The sequence below is a fragment of the Rhinolophus sinicus genome, chromosome 3, assembly GCF_057876585.1.
Source record: "Rhinolophus sinicus isolate RSI-liver-muscle chromosome 3, RSI-T2T, whole genome shotgun sequence".
NCBI lineage: Eukaryota > Metazoa > Chordata > Mammalia > Chiroptera > Rhinolophidae > Rhinolophus > Rhinolophus sinicus.
The window spans coordinates 99,026,196-99,039,130 of NC_142503.1; the positions used below are offsets into that span (position 1 = coordinate 99,026,196).

Sequence of the window (12,935 nt, forward strand, 5' to 3'; positions counted from 1 at the left end):
TCCTGGGGTTGATTGAAGGGATGTCATCTTTTGTTTCTGGGTGAATTAAACACTGGAAGCATTAAAATAATTATGAAAGAAGAACTAGCTTCAAGTTATTCCACTGCAGTACTATCCAACTTTGTAATCGGAATTGGACACACTGAAATCCTTTTGTAAACCGATATGTTTCTCTGGTGAGTAATTACCAAGCATTCACCATTTACTTCCAATACTAATGATACTGATACCGCTGTTTGTCTGCTTAACTAAAACATGCTGTGGGGAGTATTTAGCAACATTTATATTTACTGCTGAAAAAAAAAAGTAACAATCCCCTTTACATTTACAAATCATAAGGAGAGAAACAGAAAATAAACAGCCTAAGAATTGTCAGGTTCTTCCTGACTCCTTGATTCTGTACTCAAACTCTTCAACTTCCCTTCTGGGAATCACTTCTCCCCAGAGGAGGCAGCAAAGGGGTGTGAAACCAAGAGATGGAGTCTAGGCTTGACCCCCGGGCCCCCCCTTACCAGACAGCCATCTGACTTTGGACAAATTGCTACACTGCTCTATGCCTCTTTCTTACCCTGTAAAATGGGAAAGGGGAGATGATAATGCACGACTATCAGGTCATTCTGAGGGTTGAGTGAGATAATCCCGTGTGTACTGTGATTTCTCCTCATACTCTGGGACACCCTCTCTCCCCAGACCCCCAGCCCGCTCATCATTGAATCAGATGCACACACTGCTCCCCACTGCCTTTAGGATGAAGCTCACAGCCCCGGGACAAAGCATGCGAAGGCCTCCAGGACGCTGCCCGTGTCTTCCTTCTCTACTTCCCCTCTCCACACACCCCCGCCCCCACTCAACTCTAGACATGCCAAACTGTTTAGTCCCCAGCACCCCATCCCCTCTGCACCTGCATCTGTCTTCCTAATTTTCCAATGTTTCAAATTCTAGCTTATTCTTAGATACCACTCCAACCTTCAAATTCTGTTCAGCCCTAGAATTACTGTCTTAGACCTTGCTACTGAGGGAGGGAGGTAGAATACCATGATGGTTAACTAGTCAGACAAAACCTAGACCATTTGAAGACATCTTCTTATACAATAATAGTTATCAAGTATATACTATATGGCAGACAAGAAAATAAAGGTTTTAGATGGATGACCTTATTTAATCTTATAGATCCCAAGAAAGAAGATACCTATCAAGAAGGGCTCCTGGTGGCTAAGTGGGCTCAAGTTTAAAAGCGGAGCCCAGCAGCCGTTTCTAAACAGGGCCTCTCATGCAAGCCCTCACTTCAGGGAAAAGCTGCACTGACCTGCCTGCCTGCAGCGTTCCTGCCGCCCGAGTCAACCCTTGTAAAGAAGTACCTGGGATTGTTCAACAAACAGGATTGAGACTTTCTCCATCCATCTGGAGCCACACAGCTAAATCCTCATTAGCATCTTCACCAACCAAAAGAGCGGCTCCATTCTGACCAATCAGGACAGGGCTTAATGGACCAATCTGAGGCAGGACAGATAGCCTAGGAAATTGACAACCCCCTCCAGGGTACAACGTGAGGGGCCTCACTGGTTACACAAGTAACAAGTGACTGTACCCAGCACCTGCAGCTGGAGAGAAACAAGAACAAGTTTCATCCAGCAAGACTCATCCGTATGACCGGGACCTGACTTTTAGCTTATTTTAATGTCATTATAATCTCATTTGCATTGCGGTTACTACACTCCCATCATGTACCTGACTCCATGACAGTTCCAGGCAAACAAAATAAGAAAAAGCAGGAAACGGGTTGTCCCATCTAGGGGGGAGGAGATGAATGCTCATCTCAATGGCACATCAACAATTCCCCACCCGGAAGGGATTAAAAACCCCTGACCATGACTTCCTTGGCATGACTCGTTCGAGTTTGCCCACATTTTCCTCTCAAGTGTGTACTTTCATTTTCAATAAATCACTTTTGCTTTGCTGCATCTGTTTCGTTCTTGAAATTTCCTTTGCCAAGGACAAGAACCCAGTCACCAACGCTCCGGGGCGCGTCCTCTCTTGGACGTCCCCATGAGCCTCTGGCGACAAATCAAATGGTGAGGATTTGGAGTCATCGTTTGAATGAGGACACATCAACCAGGGACCAGAGGCAGGGACTTCTCTCTGTATAAGTCAGCTCCCCACTGGCTGGGGGAGTGAGATTATCCTTTCCACGGAAGACTGAAGACTGCATTTCCCTGACTGGAGCTGAAACACCACAGAGGTCTTGCCAAGAACAGAGCGGGCAGCGCTCTGTAGCCAGAGGGCCCTGGCCTGAGGACCGCCTCACAGCATGCCGATGCATAATTGAACTGTAACACTCTTGAGCTGTTCCACAGCCGTACCGTATCATGACTGAGCTGTTTGCACTGAATAAAGTTTCCTTCTTTACCACACCCCAAATTGGGGATTCCTGTTGGTAATGAATTGGCACCAATGAACAATGGTTGTAGTCACACAACAGCCTAGCCAACTGTCCCCCAATGTCTTTCCTTAAGGAAAGAAGAGTCTGTGAGACTGTGCCTTTCTGGGTCTTTGTTCCATCCTTATGTTTACACCTTATGTCTCTCTATCTAGTCCCCAAAAGATGGTTTGCAGCCAAAGACGGGTAAGATATCTCACGGGAGATACAACCTAAGCCAGGTGGAACCGAGTGGGGACCCCAATGAGCTGCCTTAGAAGGATATGGGAAGGGGCCTTGCCTCCCCTTCCCCCTGCCTGGGAAAAGCTGTTGCCGGCTCTGCCTTTTCCCTGGCACCTGTTTGTGAGAGAAGTTACAAAAACAACAAAGATCAGTTCTCTCCACTTAGCTCAATGGAACTTACAAAATAAGAGACTTGACCATTCTGACCGAGAAGGTACATACCTTCATTAGGACATTGTGGGACCTTGTGCTTCAGCTGTTGACTGACAAAGGGTGATTGAGCTAAATGTTTTTCTGTTCTGATGTGTGAGCTTCAGAGACGGTGTACGAAACAATGTTGCTTTCTCTTGTTTTTGCATACCTATTCAATAAAAACCCCCAGTCGGCCATATTCTGGGCTCCAGTCCTCTGAGACTGAGAGACCCCTGGCCTTCGGAGAGATTTAACTGCATTAAGTCTTTGTTTGTTTCTTTCTAAAAAACTTAACCCAAACCGCCCCTTCTCGCACCCTCACTGCCCGTGTTGCGCTGGATGCGACAAATGGTCAACAGTCTTCATAACAACTATAGAAGGCAGTTGCTGTTATTATCTCCTACTTTAGAGATGAGAAAACTGAAGCACAGAGAGTGAGATAACTTGCCCACAGACATACAGGTTGAGACAGTATGAGTCCATGAAAAGTTAGTGTTATTCACAAAGAGGTCGTCCTACAATAGGAGGACTTGTGGCACAACCCTAGAACTGATGCTCTTAAGTTCTATAGCCTCCTCTACAGTGAACAACTCAGGCAATTTTGCGTGATGCATAACGATGATCAGGCAGAAAGCAGCTCAAGAATATGTGTGAAGGACCCCCAAAGAAAATGCCAAAAAACATGAAAAAGAAGAGCCAAGGAGTAATAACATCCATCACTGACTTTAGTATACTACATCCAGTATAAAATTAAAACTCAAGACATGTTGGGAAACTGCGGTAACCTAACAATAATGAAAAACAAAAACTGGTGGTTTATTTTCATTTCACACTGTAGTAGAAAAAAATATACAAAGTCTGACAATTACATTCACGAACTCATCCTAGAAAAAGTGCTACATACCTCATTGCTGACTATCACTACGGTCCCCTTCGAAGAATTCCCCTTGGAAAGCTATGCACCGATGCCAGTACCTAGTCCACCCTTCAAAGCAATTTTAGAACTCCTTTTTGGAATGGCCATCGGAGCTGTCGTCATATTACCCTTGATGTCCTGAATGTCACCAAAATGTCTTCCTTTCAATACTTCTTTTACCTTCAGGTAAAGAAAGAAGTCATTGGGGCCCAGATCAGGTGAGTAGGGAGGGTGTTCCAATATAGTTATTTGTATACTGGCTAAAAACTCCCTCACAGACAGTGCCGTGTAAGCTGGTGTGTACTGTCCTGGTGCAAGAGCCATGAACTGTTGGCGAAAAGTTCAGGTCATCTAACTTTTTCACACAGTCTTTTCAGCACTTCCAAATAGTAAACTTGGTTAACTATTTGTCCAGTTGATATAAATTCATAATGAATAATCCCTCTGATATCCAAAAAGGTTAGCGACATCGTTTTGACTCTTGATTTGGACTGACAGAACTTTTGGGGTCATGGAGAATTGGCTGACTTCCATTGTGCACTTTGATGCTTTGTTTCAGGGTTGTATTGGTACACTCATGTTTCATCACCAGTGGTAACATGGCCCCAAACATCGTCTTGCCTCTCCAAAAGTCTTGGCAAACTTTGACTCTCCTTTGCTTTTGATCATTGGTGAGCTCTTTTGGGACCACTTTTGTACACACCTTTCTCATACCAAGATTTTCAGTGAAGATTTTCTTAACTGTTTCTCTATCGTTGTTTACTTGGTCTGCTATGCTTCTCACAGTCAATCGATTTTGATGCACAATTTGATGAATTTTTGCAATGTTCTCGTCAGTTCTGCTCATTACTGGCTACCTTGACCTCTCTTCATCAGTGACATGTTCTCTCCCCTCAGAAAAACGCTTAATCCATTTGTACACTGCCATTTTCTTCATGGCATTATCCCCATAAACTTGGACTAACACGTCCATGATTTCACGTCCACTCTTGCCAAATTTAACAAGAAATTTAATGTTTGTTCGTTACTCTAATTCAAGCTCAGACATTCTCGCAACAGCACACAAACATACGCAACAATAGTAGTGAACACCACTCAGCAAGACACTGCCATACATCAACACAAACACAGCTGTGAGACACTGATATACCAAGGTTATGAAACCTTACCAAGCTGTTTGTACCGTGTTTTCCTAAAAATAAGACCTAGCTGGACAATCAGCTCTAATGCATCTTTTGGAGCAAAAATTAATTTATTTTACTATAAGTCTGGGTATAATATAATATAATATAATATAATATAATATAAACACTGGGTCTTATATTAATTTTTGCTCCAAAAGATGCATTAGAATTGATTGTCTAGCTAGGTCTTATTTTCAGGGAAACAGAGTACAGTGCTGCCAATGTAAGCACATGGTGGCAAGTTCGCGAAGGTAACTGTCAGGCCTCATATATATTTATCCCAGATTTAGTGGTTTTATGAGAGATTTTTTTCATCAGAAAACTGACTTATCAAAAACCCTGTACTTAAAGCTCATAAAGTCCAAAATCATTTCATTTAAAAAAATACTTTACATGGCTATCCAAATTTTTCATTTGTGCTTTTCTCCAGTGCCCTCTAATGGATATAAGATAAAAAGGCAAAGAAAAAATACACCCACAAATTATTCCAAACTTTTATTGTATACTTGAAATTTGCTGAGATTAGATATTAAGTGTTCTCAAGACACACACATACACGAAAGGTAACTATGTAAAGTAATGGATGAGTTAACTTGATTGTGGTCATCATTTCAACGTGCACATACATGTATCAAATCATCAAATTATAACCTTAAAAAACATCACAGTTGTACAACCTCGTTTGTCAATCATTCCTCAACAGAGGTGGGGAAAAAAATTATCCTGAACTCTTCACCCACTACAAATAAAGGTTTAAATATCTTCTCATATTCTGGTGGAAAAATCCAAAATCTCTCTAAATCAGTTATCGCATGTACTGAAATCTATCCTTTTTAAAAATAGTTTCACCACTGAAAATTACTCATATTTTTAATTAAGAGCCATAAAATTATACATTTGTTTTGATCCAGTATATCAATTTGGGGAAAATATAACCTAAGAAAATATTAACATAGCTTTAAAAAGTAAAAAAGGTCTCAGACCAGCACTAATTTTAACAGCAGAAAACCTGAAACAGACTAAATGACCAACTCTAGAAAAATGTATAAGCAAATGTAAAATGTTTAAACAAACTTCTCATTTTTATATCTGTCAGACTAATAGAGATTATAATGCATTTTCACATACATGATCTCATCTGACTCACAAAAACTCTGTAAGGAAAGCAGAGGTTGCATTCCATGTTTCTCAGACAAGGGGATGAAGGCTAGGGAAGGATAAATTGTGCCCTTAGATCACCAAGTTACAACCTGGCGGGATTTGGCCCAGAACCTATATTCCGCATACTTGTCATTCTTAATAGCTCCTCTGCCACAGCTCCTAAACTACAACAGCTACTAAAAATGACAGAGACACACCAACACAGGGAAGTATTAGGAAATAAGTAACAAAATGCTACAACAACAGAAAATATAGATGGTAATTTCAAATTCAGAAAATAATTTTGGACATTACAGTTTTTTTGATTATGAGCTTTACAAAAGAAGCCAAACAACCCAATATAAAAAAATACAGTGTGTAGTAAAGAATTTGGTCTTACCCAAAGAGAAGTCTGGCCTTTGTCCCCAGTTCCTGGAAAGTAACACCTACACCCTTGGAACTTCCCAAGTGGTAGGAGTATTTACTCTGATATTCATGGTGGGCCCCTCAGACCGAACTTGACAATTTATGCTAATGAGGTGACTCATGCCACAGTGGGAGTGGAGGACTGGAAACTTAGTGCAACCACACGGGCAATCAGTCAGTCATGCCTACACAATGAAGCCCCAATAAAATCTGTGAACACTGAAGCTCACGTGAGCTTCCAGGATTGGCAATACTCCACGTGTATTGTTACAAACCGATGCTGGGAGGATAACACATCCTGAGGGCAACGAACAATGCTTCCTAGACTCTGCTCTATGTGTCAGTTCCTTTGGCTAATTTTCTGTACCCTTTCCCTGCAGCAAACTGCAACCTGAGGATAACAGCATTCAGGAAGTTCTACGAGATTTTCTAGCAAATTATGAAACCTGTGGGTGGTGTTTAGGAATCTCCTAAAATTGGTGTCGGAAGTAAAAGCAGTCTTGGGGACTGTGGCCTCAGACCCTGTAGTATGTCTAACTCCAGGTAGACAGAAAGAGATGCCTGACAGGAAAAAAACGTTCAAGCTCACTCAATATAAAATGCAAACTAAAATCAGGCTATTATTTTTCACCTGTCAGGTTGGGAAGATTTAAAAGATTGGTTAATACCTGGGGTTGGCAAGGGAAAAAGGAATTCTCTTCTCTCTCCTATACTGTAAGAAGAAATAAAAATCTTTTCAACTTTTTACAGGGCAATTTGGGAATACCTATCAAACTATAAAATTACCTTTGGTCTAGAAAATTTCAGTATTACAAATTTTTTCTTGAGATAAATTTATACCAGCCACAAAATACATAAGAGCAAGAGTGTTCATTATGGAAATTAGAAAACACCTAAATGTTAATCAACAAGAGTCAAATAAATTGTGGATTGCTACATAAACATTAAAATCTATATGACAGGACTGTCGAAAAAAAGCGGTCTGTAGACTTGGAGTACAAAATGATCCCATCTGTAGAACCAAAAAAACAAAGTTATACTAAAATACAGGTGTGTTTATAAAATCAATAAAGTACATCGAAGAATACTGTGAAAATGTAAACTGGTTACTTGTGAAAAGTAGACTGAGAAAGAATAAAATTAGGGGTCTGTATTCTTTGAATTTTTTAAACGTGTGTAAACAGGGGTTTTAAATTAAATGAAACTCCAAAGAGAGGGCCAGATCAAGTTATACATTTTCAAAGAAAATATCTGAGAACCAATTTAACAACTTTAAAAATGCCTCCCTCACACCAAGGATATGAAAGCGTAGAGAGAATGGAGATAACGAGAGAGGATTCTTAAGGATTTCTTTGGAGAATGATGAGTTGCCCCCTGCCTCAAATGGAGAGAGGATGTGGGGGTGGGTACCTGCCTCTTACCTCAGGCCCCAGGAGAATGGCTCCAATGGGGCCTCTCGAAGAAGCTGCTATGTCTTGCCTTGCACTCAGAGGGCATCACAGATTGGTGCAGGACTCCTCTCCATAAAATCCAGATGGCAAAAGGAGTGACTAGTGGCTTTAGCAAGTAAGCACTACTGCTGGGCAGCAAACAGCCTGTGCTCCCCAAATGAAGAACTCTGAAATATGGAGCACAGCATAGGCAATAGAGCAATGGAATGGTAACAGCTATATACGATGTCAGAACGGTAGTAGATTGGGGGCGGGGGGGGAGGAGTTGTCACTTTGTGAGGGGTGCAAATGTCTAACTAGTACATTGTTTTGTACACCTGAAACTGAAAAAAAAAAAAAGAACTCTGGAGTGTTCCCTTGGGAGCAGGGTGGAGCTGGGACAGACTCAGAACCTGACCAATGGGCAGCTAGAGAGCACATGACAGACCTCAGAAGAGAGGAAGCCAGAGATACAGGGCTCAGAGGAAGGAGTAAGCAAACACCTGAAGCACACTTCTCAGAGTACTCTTGCTGAATACAAGCGACCAGGTTAGGGGACAGCCATGGACTATGTCTCCAAAGAACCACTGAAAATGTTGCCTGGAAGAGCCCATTTTTGACACCTGACAAGAGCGAGCACAAAGTCATCCTACGACAGTGCCAAGAAAGAACTCTCCTGCTTCTCTCTCTCCTGCCCACTCCCACCCACTCCCCAAATCCTAAGGTGATCCACAGTAGAAGCTAGCAGCCAGGCCAGAAAGCAGACCATAAAGAGGGAGAAGTTTCACCTCTGAATTAAATTGCAACGCTCATTTAGTGTATTTAGCACTCAGTACCTCACGGGACTGCACATCCTACTGCCAGATTAAGGCTCTATGTTGAAAGTGCCTACGATGCTTTCTTACACAAATGCCCAGAAAAGTCATGGAGCCCGCCAGAGTCTTCATCCCAAGACAGGAGAAGTGGTCCCCTTCTTGTACAGGTTGAAAAGGGCAGCAAAACTTAAAATAAAGCAGCTTTTTATGATAACTTCCCAAAAGTAATCCTGCTGTAACACAGACTGTCTCATTGTTTATTACTTTTCAAAGATTTTTCTCTAAAATTTTTAAATGAGATTATAAACATTATCTGAGAATATAACAAACATTTTCATAGTAAGAGATTTAGGTGCATATGAAACAAAATTTAAATATTCCAAATACTAATTGTGATTTTTCTAGGGAGATGGAATTATTGGTAGGTTTTTGCCTTTTCTCTACTTTCTAAATTTTCATTATTATAGCTGTGTTTATTTATAGTGAAAAAATTTTCACTAGGCAAAATTAATGTTAAATTTATTTCCTTAAATTACCATTTGTTATGGTAGGGGACTACCCAGAGTAAAATTAGAGGGTCCTCACATTTTATGCAAGGAATACATTCTTAAGACCTTATATAATTCAAAACCAGTCATTCACCAACTAGTCCTATCAAAAAATAGGAGATATTCTCAAATGGCAATATCATAAATAGTTTATAATTCAGTTGACACTAGTTTTTGTTTTGTTTGGGGGGTTTGGGGGGAAGTAGTTCCCCTCGTATTTTTTACTTCAACCCCTCAAAAATGTTGAAAGGTACAATGAAGACCCATATTACCTTCACCTAGATTCACAACTTTTGCATGATCATTATCCATCATCCATCCATCCACACACACACGTATATAATACACATGTATGCATATATACATATATGTGTGTGTATGTGTATGTATGTCTGTCTCTGTATATACAATTTTGTTGAACCACCTGAAAGTTATGTTACAAACACCATGACAATTCACCCTTAAAATATTGCAGAAATCATCTCCTAAAAAAGGACATAATCCTACAATGAAGAAAAAATTTTTAAATCCAATATTATCTAATAAAAAATCCATTTCAAATATCCTCAAATGTCCAGACAACGGCCCTTTCTCTTAGATTCAAGATCAAAGTTTACACAATGCATTTGATTATGTTTTATTAGTCATTTTTAATCTTAGAACAGTCCCACCCCATGTTTTATTGTTATTAACAATGTTGACTGTTTAAAGAGCCTGGTCAGTTGTCTCATGGACTGCCCACATTCTGGATTTATCTGATTGTTTCCCCATGATTAGATTCAGGTTAGACTTTTTTGACACAAAACTACATAAATGATGTTGTATATATCTTGCTACACACCATATCAGGAGGCACATAAGGTCAAGTTGTAATACAAATGATGATGCTAAATTTGATTCTTTGGTAGTATAGATGGGAGTCATCTAGTCACTCCATTTATTAAGGTACATTTTTCCCTTTGTAATTAGTAAATAATCTGTGGGGTATTTTTTCCCACTGATTTATTTTTGGCATGTCTAAATTGTTTTGTTTCTGGGATGATATTTTGCGACTATGTGAGTCTGTTCCCCAAAGGCATTTCACTCAATCCTTGCTTAAATCAATTACACCAGGGGAATTATAAACAGATGATCTTCTAATTCTATCACACCTTCTATGTTAATTGCCTTGAAACTTTCTGCAGACTTGCTTCTGTGCTTCCCCTCTGTGTAGCACAAGGATTGATTTTTTTTTAAGTCAATGTAATACAATCCATTATATTCATCATATAATCATTAGGCTCATTTTTAATGCTCAAATTGTCCCAAATTTGGCCTGTGGGAAACCCTTTCAGCAGAGTCCTCTGTCCTTTTGACCTATCTCCATCAGTCACTGAGGACTTACTTGCTCAACAAGATGTCCAGGCCCATATGTTCCTCTACTTTCCCCAACCCAAGAATCAGCCATTTCTTCAAGTAGCCTGGGTTCCTTTCAGAGGGGAATGATATTTAGAAAACAAGATATGAGTGCTTGTTTGTTTCTAGGTCTATGGCATAGTTAAGACGGTATCTGGTCTTTGCCCCCAGTTTCTGGCACAGAGCTTCAAAAAACCTTGGCATTTCCTAAGTGTTATACTAATAAGGTGACTCATAGGGGGCCCAGATAGCTTCAGGATGGGGGCTGGTCACCAGAAAGACCAACCACAAAAATGCAAGTTTGGGCCAGTGGGATCTATCTACAGGGAGCAGAGCATGTGGCTAGAGATTGAATTCAATCACATAACCAATGACATAATCAACCTGTCTACATAATGAAACGTCTGGATGAAAATTCTGGATACTCATGCTCAGTAGAGCTTCCCAGCCATGAACACACTGATATGGAAAGGCCCAGATTCCATGAGGAAAGAGCACAGAAACTCTGGGTCTCTTCCTCACCCCTTCACTCCCAGAACTTGCCCTGTTTTCTTGATTTGGTTGTTTCTAATTTGTATCCTCTGTAATAAAACTGTAATCATAAGTATAGTGCTTACAGTGAGTTCTGAGTCATTGTATCAAATTATCAAACCTGAGGGAACCATGAGAATCCCCAAATTTATAACCAGTTCATCAGAAATGCAGGGGGGGGCCACAAGGCTTACAGCTGCTATCTGAAGTGGGGAAGTGGAGTCATGCAGGACTATGCCCTAAACCTGTCAGAACTGAATTGAACTGCAGGTCATTTGAATTGAACTAGATGTTAGTTGGTGTCAGAACATGAAAGGTCCTTCCCATGAAGACAGCTACAAAATATTGTTTACATACACATACACCTGAATTATAAATTTGTAAATATAATGACAATAAATATACTTTTTTTTTTTAAATCTTAAGTTCACATCAGCCTCCAAATCAAATCCAACACCACGTGGAAATCACATTAATGCATACGGATACACCTTATTATTTTTCACACTGCACAACATTAGATCTTGTGGCTATATCATGCTTTTCTGTCCATTGTTGGCTACCTATGCTGCGAGGCATAACCTTGTGCAGATGCTGTCTTTGTGAAGATTTATCTTCATGGCAAATCCATCAACCGGGCCTGCTGGATCATGGGTAAATACATGTGAAGGTGGCAGACTGCTCACGGCCCTCCACATGGGCTGCATCACTCTGGACTCCTAGCAGTGAGGTATGAGTGCCTGGTGCCCGAGGGCCTCAGCAAGTGTGCGTGCTGTCCAAGTTCTGAATTTTTTGCTACTTTGATAGGTGAGATGTGTATGTCACTGCAGTTTTAATTTGAGCGTTTTTTTCATATATTTAAAATATTATTTGTATACCTTTCTATGAGATTTGCCTATTCGTGTGTTTTGCCATTTTTTAGCTCTATTCTTTTTCATTCAATTTTTAAGAGGGCTTTGTGTAGTAGAAAAATTAACCCCTTCTTTATCAGGGGCAGATTTCTCCCTCACTTTATCATTTGTCTTTTGATTTTGCTTATAGCCATGCAAATCTTTTTTAAAATCATTGATAAATTCAATCTTTTATTACTTCTAGATTTTGAATCATATAGAAAACCTTTCTCCAAGTTATAGAATAATGCATTTAATTATACTATTTATATTTTTTTAAAACATTTAGATTTCTGACCCATTTAGAGTTTATTTTGATATATGTGTGAAGTACAGAGCCAATGTCATCTTTTCACAAGTAGCTATCCAGTTGTCAACATCATTTATCTTAAAAGTGTATTTTCTCCCTGGGGAGAAGAGATGCCACCTTCAATCATATAAGAAATTCCCATATATTACTGAGGCTATTCCTGAAATTGTATTGTTACATTGATCTGTCTCATCAGGAGCTATTACAGTTTTAATTGTAGATAACTTTTAGTAAGTTTCAATATCTGATAGAGCTAATCTTTCTCATTACTATTTTTGCCAAAATAGTATTGTAGCATGTTTATTTTTCCACATGAATCAACCAGTCTAGCACCAGAAAAAAATTCACTGGAATTTTTAATGAACTGCATCAAATTTATGTATTTACTTAAAAGAACTGACATCTCTGCAATACTGAGTAGCCAGATCTAAAAACAGGAATGTCTTTCCATTTGTTCAAGGCACTTTTATAGCTTCCAAAAATGTTCTAAACTTTTCCT

At 39.8% G+C, this 12,935-nt stretch overlaps 1 protein-coding gene across 4 annotated transcripts in view; it reads right to left on the reverse strand.

Moving 5' to 3' along the window:
• The window catches only part of LOC109437491 (S-adenosyl-L-methionine-dependent tRNA 4-demethylwyosine synthase TYW1-like), a 246,138-nt gene that overhangs the window by 187,213 nt on the left and 45,990 nt on the right, over positions 1-12,935 (reverse strand). The window lies entirely within an intron of this gene.